The sequence below is a fragment of the Trachypithecus francoisi genome, unplaced genomic scaffold, assembly GCF_009764315.1.
Source record: "Trachypithecus francoisi isolate TF-2019V2 unplaced genomic scaffold, Tfra_2.0 Lachesis_group21, whole genome shotgun sequence".
In the NCBI taxonomy this organism is placed as follows: domain Eukaryota; kingdom Metazoa; phylum Chordata; class Mammalia; order Primates; family Cercopithecidae; genus Trachypithecus; species Trachypithecus francoisi.
The window spans coordinates 25,447,920-25,468,640 of NW_022681467.1; the positions used below are offsets into that span (position 1 = coordinate 25,447,920).

Here is a 20,721-nt window from a genome sequence, read left to right on the forward strand (position 1 = left end):
CCATACCAGAAAATTCCATCATGGCCTTCCCCAGTCAACCCCAACCCGCCCTGGGAGGCGATCATTGTAATTCTTTTCCACCATAGGCTAGTGTTGCCTCTTCTGAAATTTAATTTAAATGGAACCCCACACTGTCCTTTTGCACTCAGCAGTCAGTGATGTGCCTTCACTCAGGCATATGGGAAGCTGTTCTCACTGAACTTGCATTTCAGGGAAATCCTCTGGATTGGGGATGGGGGTCCTCAGAGATATTCACATCCTAATCCCCAGGACCTGTGAATGTGTCATCTTACATGGCAAAAGGGACTCTGCAGATATGGTTAAGTAAGGATGCTGAGATAGGAGGAGTATTCTTATTTACCTGGGTGGATGCAGGGTAAGCACATGGATCCATACAAGCATTAGTGAAGGCGACGTGAGGGTGCACAGACTTTTGAGGATGCTAAGCTATTGGCTTTGAAGATGGAGGAAGGAGAGCAACAAGCCAAGGAATGCTGGCACCCTCTAGACACTGGAAAGGGCAAGGAAACGGATTTTCCCGTAGGACTGAAAGGAACACAGCCCTATCCATACCTTAACTTTAGCCCTGTGATGCCCACTTTGGACTTCAGACCTCCAGAACTGCAGAGTTTATTATTAAATTAGTGTTGCTTTAAACCATTTGTTACAACAATAGGACTTTTTTTTTTTTTTTTGAGACGGAGTCTCGCTCTGTCTTCTAGGCTGGAGTGCAGTGGCGTGATCTCGGCTCACTGCAGCCTCCGCCTCCCAGGTTCAAGTGATTCTCCTGCCTCAGCCCCCTAGTAGCTGGGACTCCAGGCACATGCCACCACTCCTGGCTAATTTTTTGTATTTTTAGTAGAAAGGGTTTCACCATGTTAGCCAGTATGGTCTCGATCTCCTGACCTCGTGATCTGCCCGCCTCGGCCTCCCAAAGTGCTGGGATTACAGGCGTGAGCCACCGCGCCTGGCCAATATTAGTTTTAATGTATGACAGAATAGTAAGTCAGGGTTTTTTTTTTTTTTTAAATCTATCCAGGATCCTACTACCCTAACAAATCCAACTTCAATTTTTTTTCTCCTTTCTATTTCTTGCCCTAAGCACTTACAACATTTAGCTTTAATCACAGCATAGTACAAATTTTGCATTTCTGCTTTTTTCCCCACTTGCTATTTTTATCAGGAGTATTTGTCCATGTTGCCATATGGTTTTCATAACTGTTTTAAGAGGGCTGTAAGTAAATTATGTCACATGAACATTAAATTTACTTAACTACCTTGTTAAAGGATAATTTTTTTAGAAGTTAAAATTATGACTCATACAAATATAAAATTAACATGTTAAAGATTGTATTTAACGTGTTAATTATTGAGAGAACCAGTAGGACACTTTAATTGGCTCAAAGGAGAATCCAAAGAACAAATAATTATAAGCCCAGCAGGAATGCTGAAATGAGTTTGCTTCATAGTTACAAAACTGGCACAATTGGCCAATATCTGCAGAACAATAATCAGTTACATTCCATTGGTCACAATTTGCATTTCTATGAACAAGAATCCTCTGCATTATCAGTTTCCCTTAATTTACATAATTGTAAAGTAGCTCAAAGGCAGTGAAATGAAAGGGGGAATCAACTCAGAAAGGTGGACTAGATTAGATGGAACACCCGGTAATTGGAGGCAGGGGTGGTGGGCAAGACCTATTTCAAAGTCCTTCCCAGTGTTTCCTGATAGCCTGTACTTGAATATTTGGGCTATGTCCAGTTACTTGCTTTGATTAAAAGTCAGTACATCTTTGAACATTTTTTTCTTTCCTAAATACCTAGGTTCTATAGGATATAATACTATTAATAGTAGGGATCTCTAGGGTCAAAGGAGATTTTATGACTTTTGATTAGTGTTGCTAAGTTGACCAGAGTTGTATAAGCCTTTTCCCATGCCAAAAACAAAAACACCATTCATGTCCAATGGCAGAAAATGGCTATCACTTCCATGGTGTCCTAAAACAAACTTTAGAAAACCTTCCTTTCTCCAGCAGTCCTCTGCTATGGCGTGAATGTGTCTCCCAAAGTTCCATGTGTTGGAAACTTGATCCCCAGTGCAGTGGGTGTGGGGAGGTAGGACCTAATGGGAAATGGTTGCGTCATAGGGGCTCTGCTCTCATTGGTGGATTAATGCTGTTACTATGGGAGTGGGTTCCTCATAAAAAGATGAGTTCAGCCACCTCTTGGCCTCCAGCCCTCTCTCTCTTTCTGCCCTTCCACCCTCCACCTTGGAGTGACAGCAAGAAACCCCTCGCCAGATGCCAACACCTTTATTTTGGACTCTCCAGCCTCCAGAACACTGTGGGATCAATTTTTGTTCATTATTATTTACCCCATCTGTGGTATTCTTGTTATAGCAGCAAAAGTAGACTAAGACACCCTTCCACTTCCTCATTTCTTCTCATACTCATTGGCCAGAATTAAATCTGTGGAGAATTTGACCTGGATCAATCAAGAACCATCACCCCAGGGCTGGAGAAGGGCTCAGACTCCCCTAAAGCTCTGAGCCCTAGAGCCCCTGAACAGATTGTGTTAATAAACAAGAAGCAGGGGGACCAGTGGACCCAGCTAGAAGTGGTTTATAGGACTACTTACTGTATTGTCTTTTTTTTAATTTCTTTTTTCGTTTTACTTTTGAAATGCATGATGGTTATATTACAGTCCTAGGATTCAGGAAAACTTCTAATTCTACATCTAACCTTTGCTAAGGGTTAGACACCAAATTACCTTTTGTCTGAGTTTTTCCATCCATTAGATGAACTTGGGATGAGAGTGGGAATATGGGTGGTCAGAGTGACCAGATGAACTTTAAGATACCTTCCACCTTTAAAATTTTAATTATTTGAAATTTAATGATCCATGTGAGAAACTTACTGCTGTGGCAACCACATACCACAACCACCACCCCACCCTACCCTGTTTGAAATGCTTGTTCTTCAGTGCCATAAAGAAATAGCATTTGAACATTGATTTCCTCAGCAAGGTCATTTTTATACTTTCTGCAGAAAGGGTACACTCGCCAGCGTTTTGCCACGAGAGTACACCGAACAAAGGAGATGGGGTTATTTATAACTTGACAAGTCACTTTACTGCTGTGTCTAGTTTCCATTGGTTGGAACGGGACCTCACATCCTGTATTTGTCCTGATTGACTAGCAACTTAGAACTTTTTTAAAGAGGCAGAGGCAGAGGAGAACAAAGGAAGGAGGAAGTAACTTGTGGAATGCTGAGAAAGGTAAAAATAAGGAAGAGGAATAGGCTCTGACCTAATGCTTGCTTGGACCAGTATAAGCATGCCAGGGCAAATAGCTAAATTGTGGAGCTAAGAACATAAAGGGCATTGATTTCTTTATTACAGCTAGCAGATATTTAAGAGTATTAGCACAGGTCTTTGAATAAATTTTGCTCCTAAGAGAAGTTACTATTTATTCTTAATTAGACAGGGAGGTACGTCTTTGAAGAGGAACCTCTATTTTTTACAACCCTAAGAACCATGATGATAGACTGCAAAAAAGAATCCCATCAACCTTCACTTTTTCCAGGAAATGTCTGGCCACAGAAAACTCTCTGCCCCTTTCCTCTTTAGAAATGTTCCCAAACTGCTGACTTGCCTCCTTGAAGCTAATCGAGGATGGTCAAATGTACTTGAAGACCAGTTTGTCTCTTGGCTTGCTTCCATAAATCCTACCCTTATATGACATGTGCCAAGTCAACACTGTCAGTATTTCCCCTTTTTATTCTATAACGTCTAACACCGCTGAACCCTTACTGAAACAAAGGTTTCAGCAGAAGGGTTCCCTTGCTGCAAGTTTATGAATAGCCTTTGTCGATTTTATCTTGGACTTAGTTTTGTCTCTGACATGTAGAATGGGTGTCTGTTAGAATTCTGCCCTCACCATACCTCTTGCTTCCTGGATAAATGTGGGTTCACTTGGGTTGATGACCTTGGGTTTACACTGGCTTCTTAAGAACCATTGAGAAGCCAGTGTAGGGATTCTCGTTCAGACCTCTATAATTCAATGAATCAGTGAAGGGCAGCTGATACCAAAAACGAATTAAAATGTCAAGGCCAGCAGTCCTCTAGCTTCTGGCTGGGGTGTTTGATGAGTTCATCTGAGCTCCCTGAGTTCAAGGCATGTGGCAGATTGATTATGGGCCCATCAGAGGCTGGGTTTGCAGCAGCAGCTGCCCTGTACAGCATGCAGCAAAATGGCTGTCAGCTCTTGTTAGGAAAGTAGACACGTGCCAGTGGATGTGTATGCAGGACTAGTGTATTGTTGGATGTGCCTGCTACTGACCACTGTGGTTCTGTTTTAACATTAATTTGTATATTTCTCAAAGCAGCACATGCCCAAGATTTAGGCAAGTAAATTCAGTTAACCACAGAGTATACTTTTATGCCGTTCCTGTGATAACACCATTCTAGATGCTAAGAGTGAATGTAGGATAGGACAGAAAAGCGCTACTGGCAAGGACCTTACATTCATGCCAGTGAAGGAGACCCAAAACAGATGGGCAAATAATGTCAGCCATCTGGAAGCAATGGAGTGAAGTGGCCAAGTGAAGGCCTGGAGGAAAATTGCTCTAGGCTAAGTCCCTGAGGGGTGGTGAGTTTGGTGTGCTGGGGAAACAGCAGTATGACCTTTAGGGACAGGGCAAAGGTGTGAGGGACAGAGTTAGGCAGGGGCCAGGTGAGGCAGGCTATTACAATGTAAGTCTAGTGAGCAGTGGATTTCAGCAGGAGAATTATGTCTATTTGTTTTGGGGAGAGTGTTTTGAAACAAGGTCTGATCTGTTACCCCGGTTGGAGCGGTGTAATCACAGCTCACTGCAACCTCTACCTCCCAGGCTCAAGTGATTCTCCCAACTTAGCCTCCCAAGTAGCTGGGACTACAGGTGCACATGCCACTGTGTCGAGCCCTGTTTGTTTTTCAAAATTCTCTGGAACTGGGAAATTGACTGAAAGGTAGTATTCCTCCAAGCCCTTGAATCTAGGCTGGCCTTGTGACTACTTTGATCATTACAAGGCAGTGGGAAAGGATGTTCTGGGACTTCAAACCCAGGCCTCAGTAGCACTGCCAGCTTCTACCTCCTTCTCAGAACACTAGCTCTGAGCCCAAGCTACATGGAGAGGCCATTGTCCTAGCTGAGAACCTAGCCAACTGCCACCAGGTGAGTGAACCACAGTGAACATTCTGCCCATTCAAGCCCACAAATGCCCACAGCTCCAGCCACATCACACAAATAGAGGAACCACCCCACTCAGCCCAGGAAAACCAGAATTGTGAGACTGAATCACTTGGTTTTGAAGTTTATTTCACAGCAATAGATAACTGAAACAAGGGCAAGAGAGGCGGATGGATGCAGGACACAAGCCACCTTTGGGGTTCATTCAGGCAAGAAAGGATGGAGGCCTGGAGCAGATTGGCAGAAGTGAAGATAGTGAATTGTCAGATTCAGGACACACTTGATTGGTGCAGCTTTCAGGTTGGATTATAAGAGGTAGAACAGAAAAGCAGTAAGTCCCTGCCTGGCTTTCTCCAGACCACTCCTTAGAGCTTTAGACTCAGCTCTCTTTCATAATAACTACCACCATCCTGCACTAACCAGTTGCTTATACTGGCTTACACTGTGATCATTTTTTTTTTGTTTTCGTTTTTTTGTTGTTGTTTTGTTTTGTTTTTTGCTTTTTAAGTAAAAAATAAGGTTAAATCTTTGAGAAGTCCTTCTTAAGCAACAAAACCTCAAAGACACAAAGGAAATTATTAATAGATATAACCACCTAAAAATAAAAAATGAAACTTCTGTATCATAAAAACATGCCATAAACAAAGCTAAAAGATGAGCTATAATGGAGAGAAAATATTTGCAAAATATAACAAAAATCTCATACACTAACTATATAAACAATTCTAAAGAAAAAGGTAGCCAAATAGAGACTAGCATTACACTGCTCTAGGAATTTCACATTATATTACTGTATCTTGACATGTGAGTTTTAGACATGTCATGTGGCCCCTCGGCCTTCAGTAGATATGCCCAGGCTTCTCACAGCATGGTGGTCTCAAGGTTCCAAGAAGGTGACAGGAGAAACTTCAAGGCCTCTTAAAGCCTTGGCTGCAGAACTCACATAATGTCACTTCTTCCATGTATTGGTCAAAACAAGTCACCAGGCCAGCCCAGGCCCAAGGGTAAAGAAATAGACTCCCCCTCTCACTAGGAGAAACAGCAAATTTCCCATTGCAAAGTGGTATGGATACAGGGAGGTGTGGTTCACTAGGACCATTATTATAACACTCCCACACAATGGCTAAAAATGCCTTTCTTCTACTCGGACAATTGATAGTTTAGCTGGGAATATTATTTTGTGTTGATAATTATTTTCTCTGAGGATGAAAGCATTGCTGCACTCTTGTGGAGCTTCCAGTGTTGTTCAGAAGGGTAATGTCATTTTGATTCCTGTTCCTTTATGTGTGATCTCATATTCCTTTCTGAAATCTTTCAGGATCTAATTTATCTATGGCATGATGAAATGTCATAATACAGCCTTGTGTGAGTCTTCTTTTTTCCTTTTCTCCCCTCCTTTTCCTCCTGTTTTTTGTTTACTATGTTAAGCATTTGGAAGGTCATTTTAATCTGGATACACGTGTCTTTCAGTTTGGAAGGTTTCTGATATTCTTTGATGGGTATATTTTCCACAAATATATTTTCTCCCAAAAAATATTGGAAGAGTGGTATTATTTTACATTTTTAAACATTTACGCTTGGCTTAATAGAACACAAATGACTTCTCACATCTTCTGCATTCAATCTTGCAATATGTTGTTTTCGTTGAAATCTATGAAGAAATTACAACTAAGCACATTTTTAAGGAAGCTTGTGTCTAAACAGATAGCAATACAAAAACCAACATAAGGAAAAATACCTGGCATCTCTTTATCTGAGGACTTTGCTAAATGGGAAATACTTAGTCATCTTTCTGAAAAGAATTTATCCAACCTTGCATTGGTAGAAAACAAAACTGGCTTTGTTTCCCTGTATAAAAACCACCTAGCCCTTCATTTGTATATTCAAATGTAGTTTGTGAAGACAGCAGTCAGAGAAACCATATATCCAATCTGTAAATACAATTAACCAAGAGAATATACAGGTCAGATCACCCTTCAATTGGTCTGACAATTGCCATCACAAAGTGAGTCAGCTGGCCAAAGTGATGAGACATTCTGAGAAATGTGTCATTAGGAGACTTCACCATTGTGTGAACATCATAGAGTATACTAACACAAATCTATATCGTATAGCCTACCTACCACACACCTAGGCTATACGGTACAACCTGTAGCTCGTAGGCTACAAACCTATACAGCATGTGACCGTTGAATACTATAGGCAATTGGAATACAGTGGTATTTGTGTATCTGAACAGATCTAAACATAGAAAAGGTGATGTGTTACTCTGTGACGTTATGCTGCCAGGTGGCAACAGGAATTTTTGAGCTTCATTATGGTTTTATGGACCATTATGGACCATTTATGTACGGACCATTGTTGTGTATGCAGCCCACCACTGATGAGAACATCGTATGCAGTGCATGACTGTACTTCGACCACCAGGGGTACAAATGCATGGACTGGACAGAAGGAAGACCTCAGAGAACCTGAAGATGTGGATAAGACTGTTTAGTGAGGTTCTCAACTCATCACAAGCCACCAGGTATTCAACATGGAGGGATGGTGACAGTTATGCAGGACATTGACATACGATGATACAGTGGTCATTCTTACATAAAACGAAGAAGACTGTCCAGTAGATTCTAAGAGTTTGCAGTAGATGGATCATCAAAGGATATGGGTAATCTTGTAGTAACAGGACTATGGGAATAAGTCCTTTACTAGGCATTTCACTAGTCCTGTTACTAACTCATAGGCCATGGAGCAATATAAGACCAAGGTTACAAACCCTAAAATTATCTGGCAAGAGAATGACTTTTTTATGTACTTTGGTCTGAGCATGTGATTCATCAGTATATGACAGCAGATCAATTCAGATACATCCAGAAGAAGCCATTCTTTTATTCTGAAATGTCCTAACCATACCTGAAATAAGTGCTAAGTGATGCACCAGAATTTTCCTCCCTGGGATCAATGAGCAGTAGCATTGAGAGCAGAAATGGCAGCCGTGGTAACAGGAGCTGCTGTGGTCAGTAGGCTCTTGGGGTCTGTCAGGCAAGAGCACAGGATAGTGACAATCCAAATGAAAGCAAAAACAAACATAAAAAGGAATGAACTGATATGCCAACAATGTGGATGAATCTCACAGATAATAAACTAAGTAAAAGAAGTCAGACTTTTTTTTTTTTTTTTTTTTTTTGTTGAGACGGAGTCTCACTGTGTCACCAGGATGGAGTGCTGTGGTGCGATCTCGGCTCATTGCAACCTCCGACTCCCTGGTTCAAGCGATTCTCCTGCCTCAGTCTCCTGAGTAGCTGGGATTACAAGCACGCACCACCATGCCCAGCTAATTTTTGTATTTTTAGTAAGAGACGGAGTTTCACCATGTTGGCCAGGATGGTCTCGCTCTTCTGACCTCGTGATCCGCCCGCCTTGGCCTCCAAAAGTGCTAGGATTACAGGCGTGAGCCACCGCGCCCAGCCCAGACTTTTACAAACATTATATTCTATGTGATTTTCTTCATATGGAACTCTAGAAAAGGCAAGTTCAATTTATACTGGCAGAAATCAGGCCAGGTCTGAGGCTTAGGATGGAGGAAACTGACTAGGAAGGAAGACAAAGGGCACCTTTTGGGGTAATGGAAATGTTCTATATCTTGATTGTGGTTAGGGTTACATGGGTCTATACATTTGTCAAAACTCATGGAACTGTATACTTTAAATGGATACATTTTATTTCATGTAAATTATACCTCAAAAAGTTGATGAAAAAATACATGGGGCTTCCATTTTCACACAAGATAAAGTAAGTGGATTCCACCCTATTCCTTCTGCGAATTACAACCAAAAACTAGACAAAATACATAAAGCAACTATCAGAAACCTCTGAAGGTGGAGTAAACTAGGCAGACTGGCGAGGCAACTTGAGTCTCAAGGGATGACCTGGCAGGCAGTTCTCAGAGGCTTCCATAGCGCTCACATATTTCATCCTGGGCACTAGAGGAAGGCACAATCCGAGATGACCAACAAGCACAGACAACAAAACTCCTAAGGAAAATGCTTTCTCTAGTCAAAGGACTTAGAAGAGGACAGTAATGAAGCATGGCCCTTTTTTTTTTTTGAAATGGAGTCTTGCTCTGTCTCCCAGGCTAGAGGGCAATGGCGAGATCTCGGCTCACTGCAACCTATTAATGAGCCCCATCCTGCACTAATGTGATAAGAGGTGACACCCCTCACTCCTCCTTCTTCCCTTGGGATGCTATGGAGACTCTAGGGTAGAGCCCTGTTGACTACCGTCTGCCCTGCAGTAACAGAGGCAGCACCTGCCCCCTCACAGTTAGAGAGTGTGGGCAGAATTACAGAGAGGAGGGAGCTGCAGAAAAAGGGCGTTTCAATTTGTGCACATCCCCAAGTGGCCTATGTGTGAAACTCATCAGAATTAACACAGCAAAAGCTTTAAGAACTGAGCTATGATGTGGAATACCACTAGGGTTTCAGACTGGTCTCTGGGTAGCACACAGGCAGAGCAGACCAAGATAACGCTGAATTTGAAACCAAATTGACATTCAAACTCACTACAAAAGTGAGTCATGATGTGCATTCTGAATTTAAACGGTTGAATGCAGGCTAAAGTAGAAATATAAAAAGGAATCAGAGTTTCATAATACCCAAAGGGCTGATAATACTGAATATTACTTGTCATGTCAGAAAACAGAAAAAGTCAACCAGAATGAGAAAAGACAATCAACAGATGTCAATACCAAGACGGCACTGACGTTGGGATTGTCTAAGAAGGATTTTTAAAGCAGCTATCGTTAAAAACAAAAAAACTTTTCATGAGAAACTATTAACGCTCAAAAAGCAAAGTTTCAGTAAATAAACAGAAGATATAAAGAAACTCCAGCCGGGTCCGGTGGCTCATGCGTGTAATCCCAGCACTTTGGGAACCCGAGGCAGGTGGATCACCTGAGGTTGGGAGTTCGAGACCAGCCTGACCAACATGGTGAAACTCCGTCTCTACTAAAAATGCAAAATTAGCTGGGCGTGGTGGTGTGCACTTGTAATCCCAGTTTCTCGGGCCGCTGAGGCAGGAGAATCACTTGAACCCGGGAGGCGGAGGTTGTGGTGAGTCAAGATTGTGCCATTGCACTCCAGCCTGGGCAACAAAGAATGAAACTCCGTCTCAAAAAACAAACAACAGGCCGGGCGCGGTGGCTCAAGCCTGTAATCCCAGCACTTTGGGAGGCCGAGACGGGCGGATCACAAGGTCAGGAGATCGAGACCATCCTGGCTAACACGGTGAAACCCCATCTCTACTAAAAATACAAAAAACTAGCCGGGCGAGGTGGCGGGCGCCTGTAGTCCCAGCTACTTAGGAGGCTGAGGCAGGAGAATGGCGTAAACCCGGGAGGTGGAGCTTGCAGTGAGCTGAGATCCGGCCACTGCACTCCAGCCTGGGAGACAGAGCCAGACTCCGTCTGAAAAAAAAAAAAAAAACAAACAAACAAACAACAACAACAACAAAAAGAAAAGAAACCCTAAATGGAAGATTTATTTTATTTTAAATCATTTTTTAAAAAATAGAGACAGGGTCTCACTACGTTGCCCAGGCTGCTCTCAAACTCCTGTGCTCAAGCAATCTGCCTGCCTCAGCTTCCCAAAGTGCTGGGATTACAGGTGTGAGCCACTGTGCCTAGCCTATTTTATTTTTTATTTATTAACATTTCTTTTGAGACAGGGTTTGTCTCTGTCACCCAGGCTGGAGCGTTATGGCATGATCTCGGCTCACCTGCAAGCTCCACCTCCTGGGCTCAAGCAATCCTTCCACCTCAGCCTCCTGAATAGCTGGGACTATAGGCACGTGCCTTCATGCCCAGCTAATTTTTTGTATTTTTTATAGAGATGGAGTTTTGCCATGTTGCCCAGGCTGGTCTCAAACTCATGGACGTAAGTGATCCGCCTGCCTCAGCCTCCCAAAATGGTAGGACTACAGGCATGAGCCACCACACCCAGCCCCAGATGGAAGTTTTAGAACTTAAAATATATAAAAATGAAACAAATTCACTGGATGGACACAATGGCAGAGTGGAGATGACAGAGGAAAGAAATATTGAACTTGAAGATAGACCAATAAAAGTTATACAATCTGAACAGAGAAAAAAAAACCAATCGATTTTTAAAAAATGAATAGGACTTTATGGAGCTATGGGAAAATACTCCAAGATCTAAATACTCTTTAGATCTAATGGAGTTCCATAAGGACAGGAGAAAGAGTGCAGTGCTGAAAATATACTTAAAGAAATAATAGCTGAAAACTCCCCAAATTTGGTGGAAGACATCTTCAGATTTAAGAAACTGATCAAACCCCAAGCCAAGAGGACATAACAACTCTAAAATAGTATGTACTAAACAACAAAGTTGTAAAATAATGTGAAAACTGACAGAACTGAAAGAAGAAATAGATAAATCCACAATTACAGTGTGGACTTCAACATCCTTCTTATCACTAACTGACAGAACCATCAGACAAAAAAAACAAAAAAATCATCAAAGATTCGGCCGGGCGCGGTGGCTCAAGCCTGTAATCCCAGCACTTTGGGAGGCCGAGACGGGCGGATCACGAGGTCAGGAGATCGAGACCATCCTGGCTAACACGGTGAAACCCCGTCTCTACTAAAAAATACAAAAAACTAGCCGGGCGAGGTGGCGGACGCCTGTAGTCCCAGCTACTTGGGAGGCTGAGGCAGGAGAATGGCGTAAACCCGGGAGGCGGAGCTTGCAGTGAGCTGAGATCCGGCCACTGTACTCCAGCCTGGGCGACAGAGCGAGACTCCGTCTCAAAAAAAAAAAAATCAACAAAGATTCGAAGACATTAACAACATGAACCAACAATATTTAAGTGACATTTATAGAACATTCCATCCAACAGCAGCAGAATACACATTTTTTTCAAGTGCACATGGAACATTTACCAAGATAGACCATATCCTGGGACATAAGACAAACTAACAAATTTAAAAGAATGGAAATTATATGAAGTATGTTTTCTGATCAGTTGTGATGGAATTAAACTGTATGCCTCTCACTCATTCTTAGAATGCAAGGCTGGTTTTATACTGAATTAATAATTAGTAACCTTCCAAAAAAAGAAAGTACAAGGCCCAGATGGTTTCACTGGTGAATCCTACCAAACATTTAAGGAATAAATAGTATCAATTCTCTACAATTTCTTCCAGAAAACAGAAGCAGAGGGAATACTTCTTAAGTCATCCTATGAGGCCAGCACTACCCTAATACCGAAACCAGATTATGATATTATAAGAAAGGAAAATTAAAAACCAATCTCTCATGAACATAGATGTACAACTCCTCAATAAAATATTAGCAAATCAGGAGGAGGTAGAGCAAGATGGCTGAAAAGAAGCCTCCAGCAATTGTCTACCCTGCAAGAACACCAAATTGCACAATGATCCACACAAAAAAGCACCTTCATAGGAGCCAAAAATCAGATGAGTGATTACAGAACTTGGTATTAAAATCACATTAAAGAGGCACTGAGTGTGGTATGGAGAGAGCATATGTGCACTTTTGGGAGAGAGCACAGTGACTGTGGGACATTGCACTGGAACTCAGTGCTGCCCTCTCACAGTGGAAAGCAACGGGGCAGAACTTAGCCAGTGCCCATGCCCTAGCCAGGGGCAAATCATCCATCCCAGCAGTCAGAACCTGAGTTCTGGCAAACCCCGCCAAAGTGGGCTAAAGTGCTCTGGGATCCTAAATAAATTTGGAAGGCAGTCTGGGCCAGAAGGACTGCAATTCCTGGGCAAGTCCTAGTGCTCTGCTGTGTTCTGAGCCAGTGTACTTGGGAGGCATGTGACCTACTGAGACACCAGCTGGGGTGATCAAGGGAGTGCTTGTGTCATCTCTCCCCCAACTCCAGGCAGCACAGCTTACAGCTCCAGGAAAGATTCTTTCCCTCTGCTTGAGGAGAGGAGAAGAGTAAAGAGGACTTTTTTTGGGGCAAATTGGATACCAGCTCAGCCACAGTAGACTAGGACACCAAGCAGAGGTCTGAGGCACTCATTCCAGGCTCTAGCTTCTGGATGACATTTCTAAACTTACCAGAAGGGAACCCACTGCCAGAACAGGACCCAGTTCTGGCAAAATTCATCACCTGCTGACTAAAGGGCCCTTTGGCCCTGAATAATCAGCAGTGTTAGCCAAGTAGTACTGGCCGCAGGCCTTGGGTGAGACTCAGAGCCACACTGGCTTCATGTGTGACCCAGTATATTCCCAGCAATGGTGGCCACAGGGAGAGACCCCTTCTGCCTAAGGAAAGGAGAGGGAAGAGTAAAGGGGACTTTGTCCTGCAGCTTGGGTACCAGCTTGGCCACAGTTGGGTAGAGTACCAAGTGGGACTCTGGGGCCCCAATTCTAGGTCTTGGCTTCTGGATGGCATTTCTGGACCTGTACTGGGCCAGAGGGAAGCCCACTGTCCTGAAAGGAGAGAATCAGGACTACAAGCATTCACCATAATCTGCCTGAAGAGCCCTTGGGTCTTGAATGAACATTGGTGGTAGCCAGGTAGTACTCACCATGGGCCCAGGACAGTGGTGGCCATGGGGAGACTCCTCTGCTTGAGGAAAGGGGAGGGAATAGTGGAAAGGACTTTGTCTTGTGGCTTGGATGCCAGCGCAGCCTCAGTAGAATAGAGCATCAGGTAGACTCCTAAGGTTCCCAACTATAGGCCGTGCCTTCTGGACGACATATATGGACCCACCTGGGGCCAGTCTCAGACAGAGATTTATGAATATTTGGACAGATAATTCAAAATAGCCGTTTTGAAGAAGCTCAACAAAATCATGTTGATAACAGAGAAGAAATTCAGAATCCTATCAGATAAATTTAACAAAGAGGTTGAAATAGTTAAACAGAACCAAGCAGAAACTCTGGAGCTGAAAAATGCAGCTGACATACTGAAGAATGCATCAGAGTCTCTTAACAGCAGAATTTGTCAAGCAGAAGAAAGAATTAGTGAGCTTGAAGACAGTGTATTTTAAAATACACAGTCAGGAGATAAAAGAAAAATAAGAAAGAATGAAGCATGCTTACAAGATCTAGAAAATAGCCTCCAAAGGGCAAATCTAAGAGTTATTGGCCATAAACAGGAAGTAGAGAGAGAGACTGGGGTAGAAAATTTATTCAAAAGGATAATAACAGAGAACTTCTCAAACCTAGAGATATAAGATACCAATATTCAAATACAAGAAGGTTATATAGAACACCAAGCAGATTTAACCCAAATAAGACTACCTCAAGACATTTAATAATCTGACTCCCAAAAGTCAAAGATAAAAAGGGATCCTAAAAGCAGCCAAAGAAACAAATAACATACAAAGGAGCTCCAATACATCTGGCAACAGACTTCTCAGTGGAAACCTTACAGGCCAGGAGAGAGACTAGCATGACATACTTAAAGTGCTAAAGAAAAACAAACGTTTTTATACTGGAATTTATCCAGTGAAAATATCCTTCAAACATGAAGGAAAAATAACGACTTTCCCAGACAAACAAAACCTGAGGGATTTCATCAACACCAGATCTTTCCTACAAGAAATGCTAAAGGAATCTCTTCAATTAAAAAAACAAAAAGGATGTTATTGAGCAATAAGAAATCATCTGGGGGCTCACACCTTTAATCCCAGCCCTTTGGGAAGCCAAGGTTGGGGGATCGCTTGTGTCCAGGAGTTCAAGACCAGCCTGGGTAACATAATGAAACCCTATCTCTACAAAAAGTAAAAATGAGCTGGGCATGGTGGTATGTGCCTAAAGTCCCAACTATTTGAAAGTCTGGGATGAGAAGATTGCTTGAGCCTGGGAGGTTGAGGCTGCAGTGAGCTACATACACTCCACTGCCCTCCAGCGAGGGCGACAGGGAAGCCCTGTCTCAAAAAAAAAAAAAAAAAAATCATCTGAAGGTATAAAATTCACAGATAATCATAAGTACACAGAAAGACACAGAATATTATAACATGGTAATTGTGGTGTGTAAACTACTGATATCGTGAGTAGAAAGACTAAATGATGACCCTATCAAAAGTAATAACTACAACTTTTCAAGACATAGACAGTATAATAAGATATAAATAGAAACAACAAAAAGCCAAAAGCAGGGGGATGAAGTTAAAGTGTATAGTTTTTATTAATCTCTTCGCTTGTTTGTTAGTTGGTTTATGCAATCAGTGTTAAGTTGTCATCAGTTTAAAATAATGAGTTACAAGATATTATGTGCAAGCCTTATGGTAGCCTCAAATAAAAAAACATACAATGGATATACAAAAGTAATAGCAAGAAATTAAAACATACTACCTGAGAAAATCACCTTCATTAAAAGGAAGATGGAAAGGAAGGAAAGAAGGAAAAGAAGACTACAAAACAACCAGAAAACAAATAACAAAATGGCAAGAGTAAGTCCTTATCAATAATAACATTGAAGATAAATGAACTAAACTCTCCAGTCAAAAGACATAAAGTGGGCCAGGCACAGTGACTCACACCTGTAATCCCAGCACTTTGGGAGGCCAAGGTAGGTGGATTACCTGAGGTCAGGAGTTTGAGACCAGCCTTGCCAACATGGCGAAACCCTGTCTTTCTACTAAAAACACAAAACTAGCCAGGCGTCATGGCGTGTCTGTAGTCCCAGCTACTTGGGAGGCTGAGGCAAGAAGATCACTTGAACCTGGGCGCTGGAGGTTGCAGTGAGCCAAGACTGTGCTACTGCACTCCAGCCTGGGTGACAGAACAAGGCAAGAAAGAAAGAAAGGAAGGAAGGAAGGAAAGGAAAGAAAAGAAAGAAGCGGGGAGGGAAGGAGGAAGGAAGGGAAGGAAGGAAGGAAGGAAGGGTGGCTGAATGGATTAAAAAAAAATAAGACCCAATAATGTCTTGCCTACAAGAAACACACTTCATCTTTAAAGACACACATAAACTGAAAATAAAGGAATGCAAAAAGACATTCCTTGCAAACGGAAACCAAAAAAGAGCAGTATATTTCAAGACAAAAACCATAAAAAGAGACAAAGAAGATCATGAAATAATAAAGGGGTCAATTCATCAAGAGAATATAACGATTATAAACCTATATGCACCCAACACTGGGTACATATAGGTTTACAACAAATCAACAAAGAAACAACTTAATCTGAACTATAGATTCCATCTATAGACCAAATGGACCTAATAGATATGCATAGAACATTTTATCCAATGACTACAAAATACACATTCTTCTCTGCACATGGATCATTCCAAGGATAGACAATATGTTAGGCCCCAAAACAAGTCTTTAAAAATTCCAAAAAACTGAAATACTATCAAGTATCTTCTCTGACCACAATGGAATAAAACTAGAAATCCAATAACAAGAGGAATTTTGGAAACTGTACAAGCACATGGAAATTAAACAATATGCTCCTAAATGACTAGTGGGTCAATAAAGAAATTTAAGATGGAAAGTGAAAAACATTTTGTTATTGTATAAAAAATTTACAAGTAGAAAAAAATAAGAAAAAAGAAAAAAAATTGCTGAAATAAATGAATATGGGCCGGGCGCGGTGGCTCAAGCCTGTAATCCCAGCACTTTGCGAGGCCGAGACGGGCGGATCACGAGGTCAGGAGATCGAGACCATCCTGGCTAACACAGTGAAACCCCGTCTCTACTAAAAAAAAAATATACAAAAAATTAGCCGGGCGAGATGGCGGGCGCCTGTAGTCCCAGCTACTCGGGAGGCTGAGGCGAGAGAATGGCGTAAACCCGGGAGGCGGAGCTTGCAGTGAGCTGAGATCCGGCCACTGCACTCCAGCCTGGGCGACAGAGCTAGACTCCGTCTCAAAAAAAAAAAAAAAAAAAAATGAATATGGAAACACAACATACCAAACCCTATGGATACAACAAAAGCAGCACTAAGAGGAAAATTTACATCAATAAACACCTATATCAAAAAAGTAGAAAAACTTCAAATAATCTAATGATGCATCTTAAAAAACTAGAAAAGCAAAAGCAAACCAAGCCCAAAATCAGTAGAAGAAATAAAATCAGAGCAGAAATAAATAAAATTGAAATTTAAAAATACAGATCAAAAAAAATACAGATCAATGAAACAAAAATTTGTTTTTTTGAAAAGACAAACAATATTGATAAACCTTTAGCTCAACTAAGAAAAAAAAAAGAGAGGAGACTCTAATAAAATCTGAGATGAAAAGGAGACATTAAAACTGATACTGCAGAAATTCAAAGGATTATTAGACACTACAATGAGCAACTATATGCCAATAAATTGGAAAATCTAGAAGAAGTAGACAAATCAACCTACCAAGATTGAACCACGAAGAAATCCAAAACCTGAACAGACTAATAACAAGTAATGAGATCAAAGCCATAATAAAAAGTCTCACAGCAAAGGAAAGCCCAGGACCCAATTGCTTCACTGCTGAATTTTATCAAGCATTTAAAGAAGAACTAATACCAATCCTACTCAAACTATTCTGAAAAATAGAGGAGAAGGGAATACTTCCAAACTCATGCTACAAGGCCAGTATTACTCTGATACCAAAACCAGAGAAAGACACATCAAAAAAAGAAAACTACAGGCCAGGATCTCTGATGATCATTGATGCAAAAATCCTCAACAAAATACTAGCAAACCAAATTCACAGACACATTAAAAAAATCATTCATGGCCAGGCATGGTGACTCATGCCTGTAATCCCAACACTTTGGGAGGCTGAGGCAGGTAGATAACCTGAGGTCAGGAGTTTGGGACCAGCCTGGCCAATGTGGTGAAACCTCATCTACTAAAAATACAAAAATTAGCTAGGCGTGGTGGCGGGGGCCTGTAATCCCACCTACTGGGGAAGTTGAGGCAGGAGAATTGCTTGAACCTGGGAGGTGGAGGTCGCAGTGAGCTGTTGCAGATTGCGCCATGCACTCCAGCCTGGGCAACAAAAGCGAAACTCTGTCTCAAATAATAATAATAATAATTCATTATGACCAAGTGAGATTCATCCCAGGAATACAAGGATGGGTCAACATATGCAATTCAATCAGTGTGATACATCTTATCAACAAGAATGAAGGACAAAAACTACATGATCATTTTAATTGATGCTGAAAAAGCATTTGATAAAATTCAACATCCCTCCATGATAAAAAAAAAAAAAAAACCCTCAAAAAACTGGGTAGAGAAGGAATGTACCACAATATAATAAAACCCATATATGACAGACCCATCGCTAGTATCATACTGAATGGAGAAAAACTAAAATCCTTTCCTTTAAGATCTGGAATAAGCCAAGGATGCCCAGTACACTGTTATTCAACATAGCACTGGAAGTCCTAGCTAGAGCAATCAGACAAGAGAAAGAAATAAAGGGCACCCAAACTGGGAAAGAAGAAATCAAATTACCCTTGTTTTTAGACAATCTGATCTTCTATTTGGAAAAACCTAAAGGCTCCACCAAAAAACTGTTAGAACTCATAAATTCAGTAAAGTTGCAGAATATAAAATCAACATACAAAAATCTGTAGCATTTCTATATGCCAAGAATGAACAATCTGAAAAAGAAATCAAGAAAGTAATTCCATTTGAAATAGTCACAAGTAAAATAAAGTACTTAACAATAAACCAAAATAGTGAAAGGTCTCTACAATGAAAAATATAAAACATTGGTAAAATAAATTGAGGAAGATACAAAAAATAGAGATATTCCATGTTCATGGGTTGGAAGAATCAGTATTGTTAAAATGTCCATACTATCCAAAGCAATCTACCAGAGTCAATGCAATTCCTATCAAAATACCAGTGACATTCTTAACAGAAATAGAAAAAAAGTCTACAATTCATATAGAACCACAAAAGACCCAGAATACCCAAAGCTATTGTGAGCAAAAGGAACAAAACTTGAGGAATCACATTACCTGACCTCAAATTATACTACAGAGCTGTAATAACCAAAACAGTATGTTAATGGCATAAAAACAGACGGACTAATGGAACAGAATAGAGAACCCAGAAACAAATCCATCCGATTTATTTAAACAAAGATGCCAAGAACATAAATTGGGAAAAAGGACAGTCTCTTCAATAAATGGCGCTGGGGAAAGTGGATATCCATATGCAGAAGAATGAAACTAGACTATCTCCTGCAATATATACAAAAATCATTTTAAAATGAATTAAAGATTGAAATCTAATACCACAAACTACGAAACCACTAAAAGAAAACATTGGAGAAACTCTCCCGGACATTGGACTTGGCAAAGTAATACCTCACAAGCACAGGCAGCCAAAGCAAAAATGGACAAATGGGATCACATGAAGTTAAAAAGCTTCTTCACAGCAAAGGAAACAATCAACAAAGTGAAGAGAAAACCCACAGAATGGGAGAAAATATTTGCAGGCTATCCATCTGATAGGAGATTAATAACCAGAATATATAAGGAACTCAAACAACTCAATAGGGAAAAAAAAATCTAATAATCTGAGTTTAAAATGGGCACAACATTTGAATAGACATTTCTCAAAAGAAGACATACAAATGGCAAACGGGCATAGGAAAAGTTGCTTAACATCATTATCATTAGAGAAATGCAAATCAAAACTACAGTGAGATATCATCTCACCCCCGTTAAAATGGCTTTTATCCAAAACACAGGCAATAACAAATGCTGGTGAGGACATAAAGGAAAGGCAATCCTCATACACTGTTGGTGGGAATTGTAAATTGGTACAAACACTATGAAGAACAGTTTGGAAGTTCCTCAAAAAACTAAAAATAGAGATACCATATGATCCATCAATCCCACTGCTAGGTATATACCCAGAAGAAAGGAAATCAGTATATCAAAGAGATATTTGCACTCCCATGTTTACTGTCACACTATTCACAATAGCCAACATTTGGAAGCAATGTAAGTGTCCATCAATAGATGAATGAATAAAGAAAATGTGTGGCCGGGCGCGGTGGCTCAAGCCTGTAATCCCAGCACTTTGGGAGGCCGAGACGGGTGGATCATGAGGTCAGGAGATCAAGACCATCCTGGCTAACACGGTGAAACCCCGTCTCTACTAAAAAATACAAAAAACTAGCCGGGCGTGGTGGTGGGCGCCTGTAGTCCCAGCTGCTCGGGAGGCTGAGGCAGGAGAATGGCGTGAACCCGGGAGGCGGAGCTTGCAGTGAGCCGAGATCCGGCCACTGCACTCCAGCCTGGGTGACAGAGCAAGACTCCGTCTCCAAAAAAAAAAAAAGAAAATGTGGTACATATACACAATGGGGTACTATTAAGCCATAAAAAAGAATGAGATCCTGTCATTTGCAACAACATGGATGAAACTGAAGGTCATTATGTTAAGTGAAATAAGCCAGGCACAGAATGGCAAACTTCACATGTTCTCACTTATTTGGAGAAGCTAAAAATTTTTTTAAATTGAACTCATGGAGATAAAGAGTAG

The 20,721-nt window shown here is 41.2% G+C and overlaps 1 long non-coding RNA gene across 2 annotated transcripts in view; it reads right to left on the reverse strand.

The window, feature by feature from the left end:
• The window catches only part of LOC117068577, a 54,076-nt gene that overhangs the window by 8,984 nt on the left and 24,371 nt on the right, over positions 1 to 20,721 (reverse strand). Inside the window, exon 3 of one of the 2 annotated variants that reach the window (XR_004431177.1) lies at positions 8,141 to 8,262. The exons of the other annotated variant lie outside the window; for it this stretch is intronic. This is a non-coding gene — a long non-coding RNA (uncharacterized LOC117068577). The remainder of the gene's footprint in view (positions 1 to 8,140; positions 8,263 to 20,721) is intronic. 2 annotated transcript variants of the gene reach the window in all.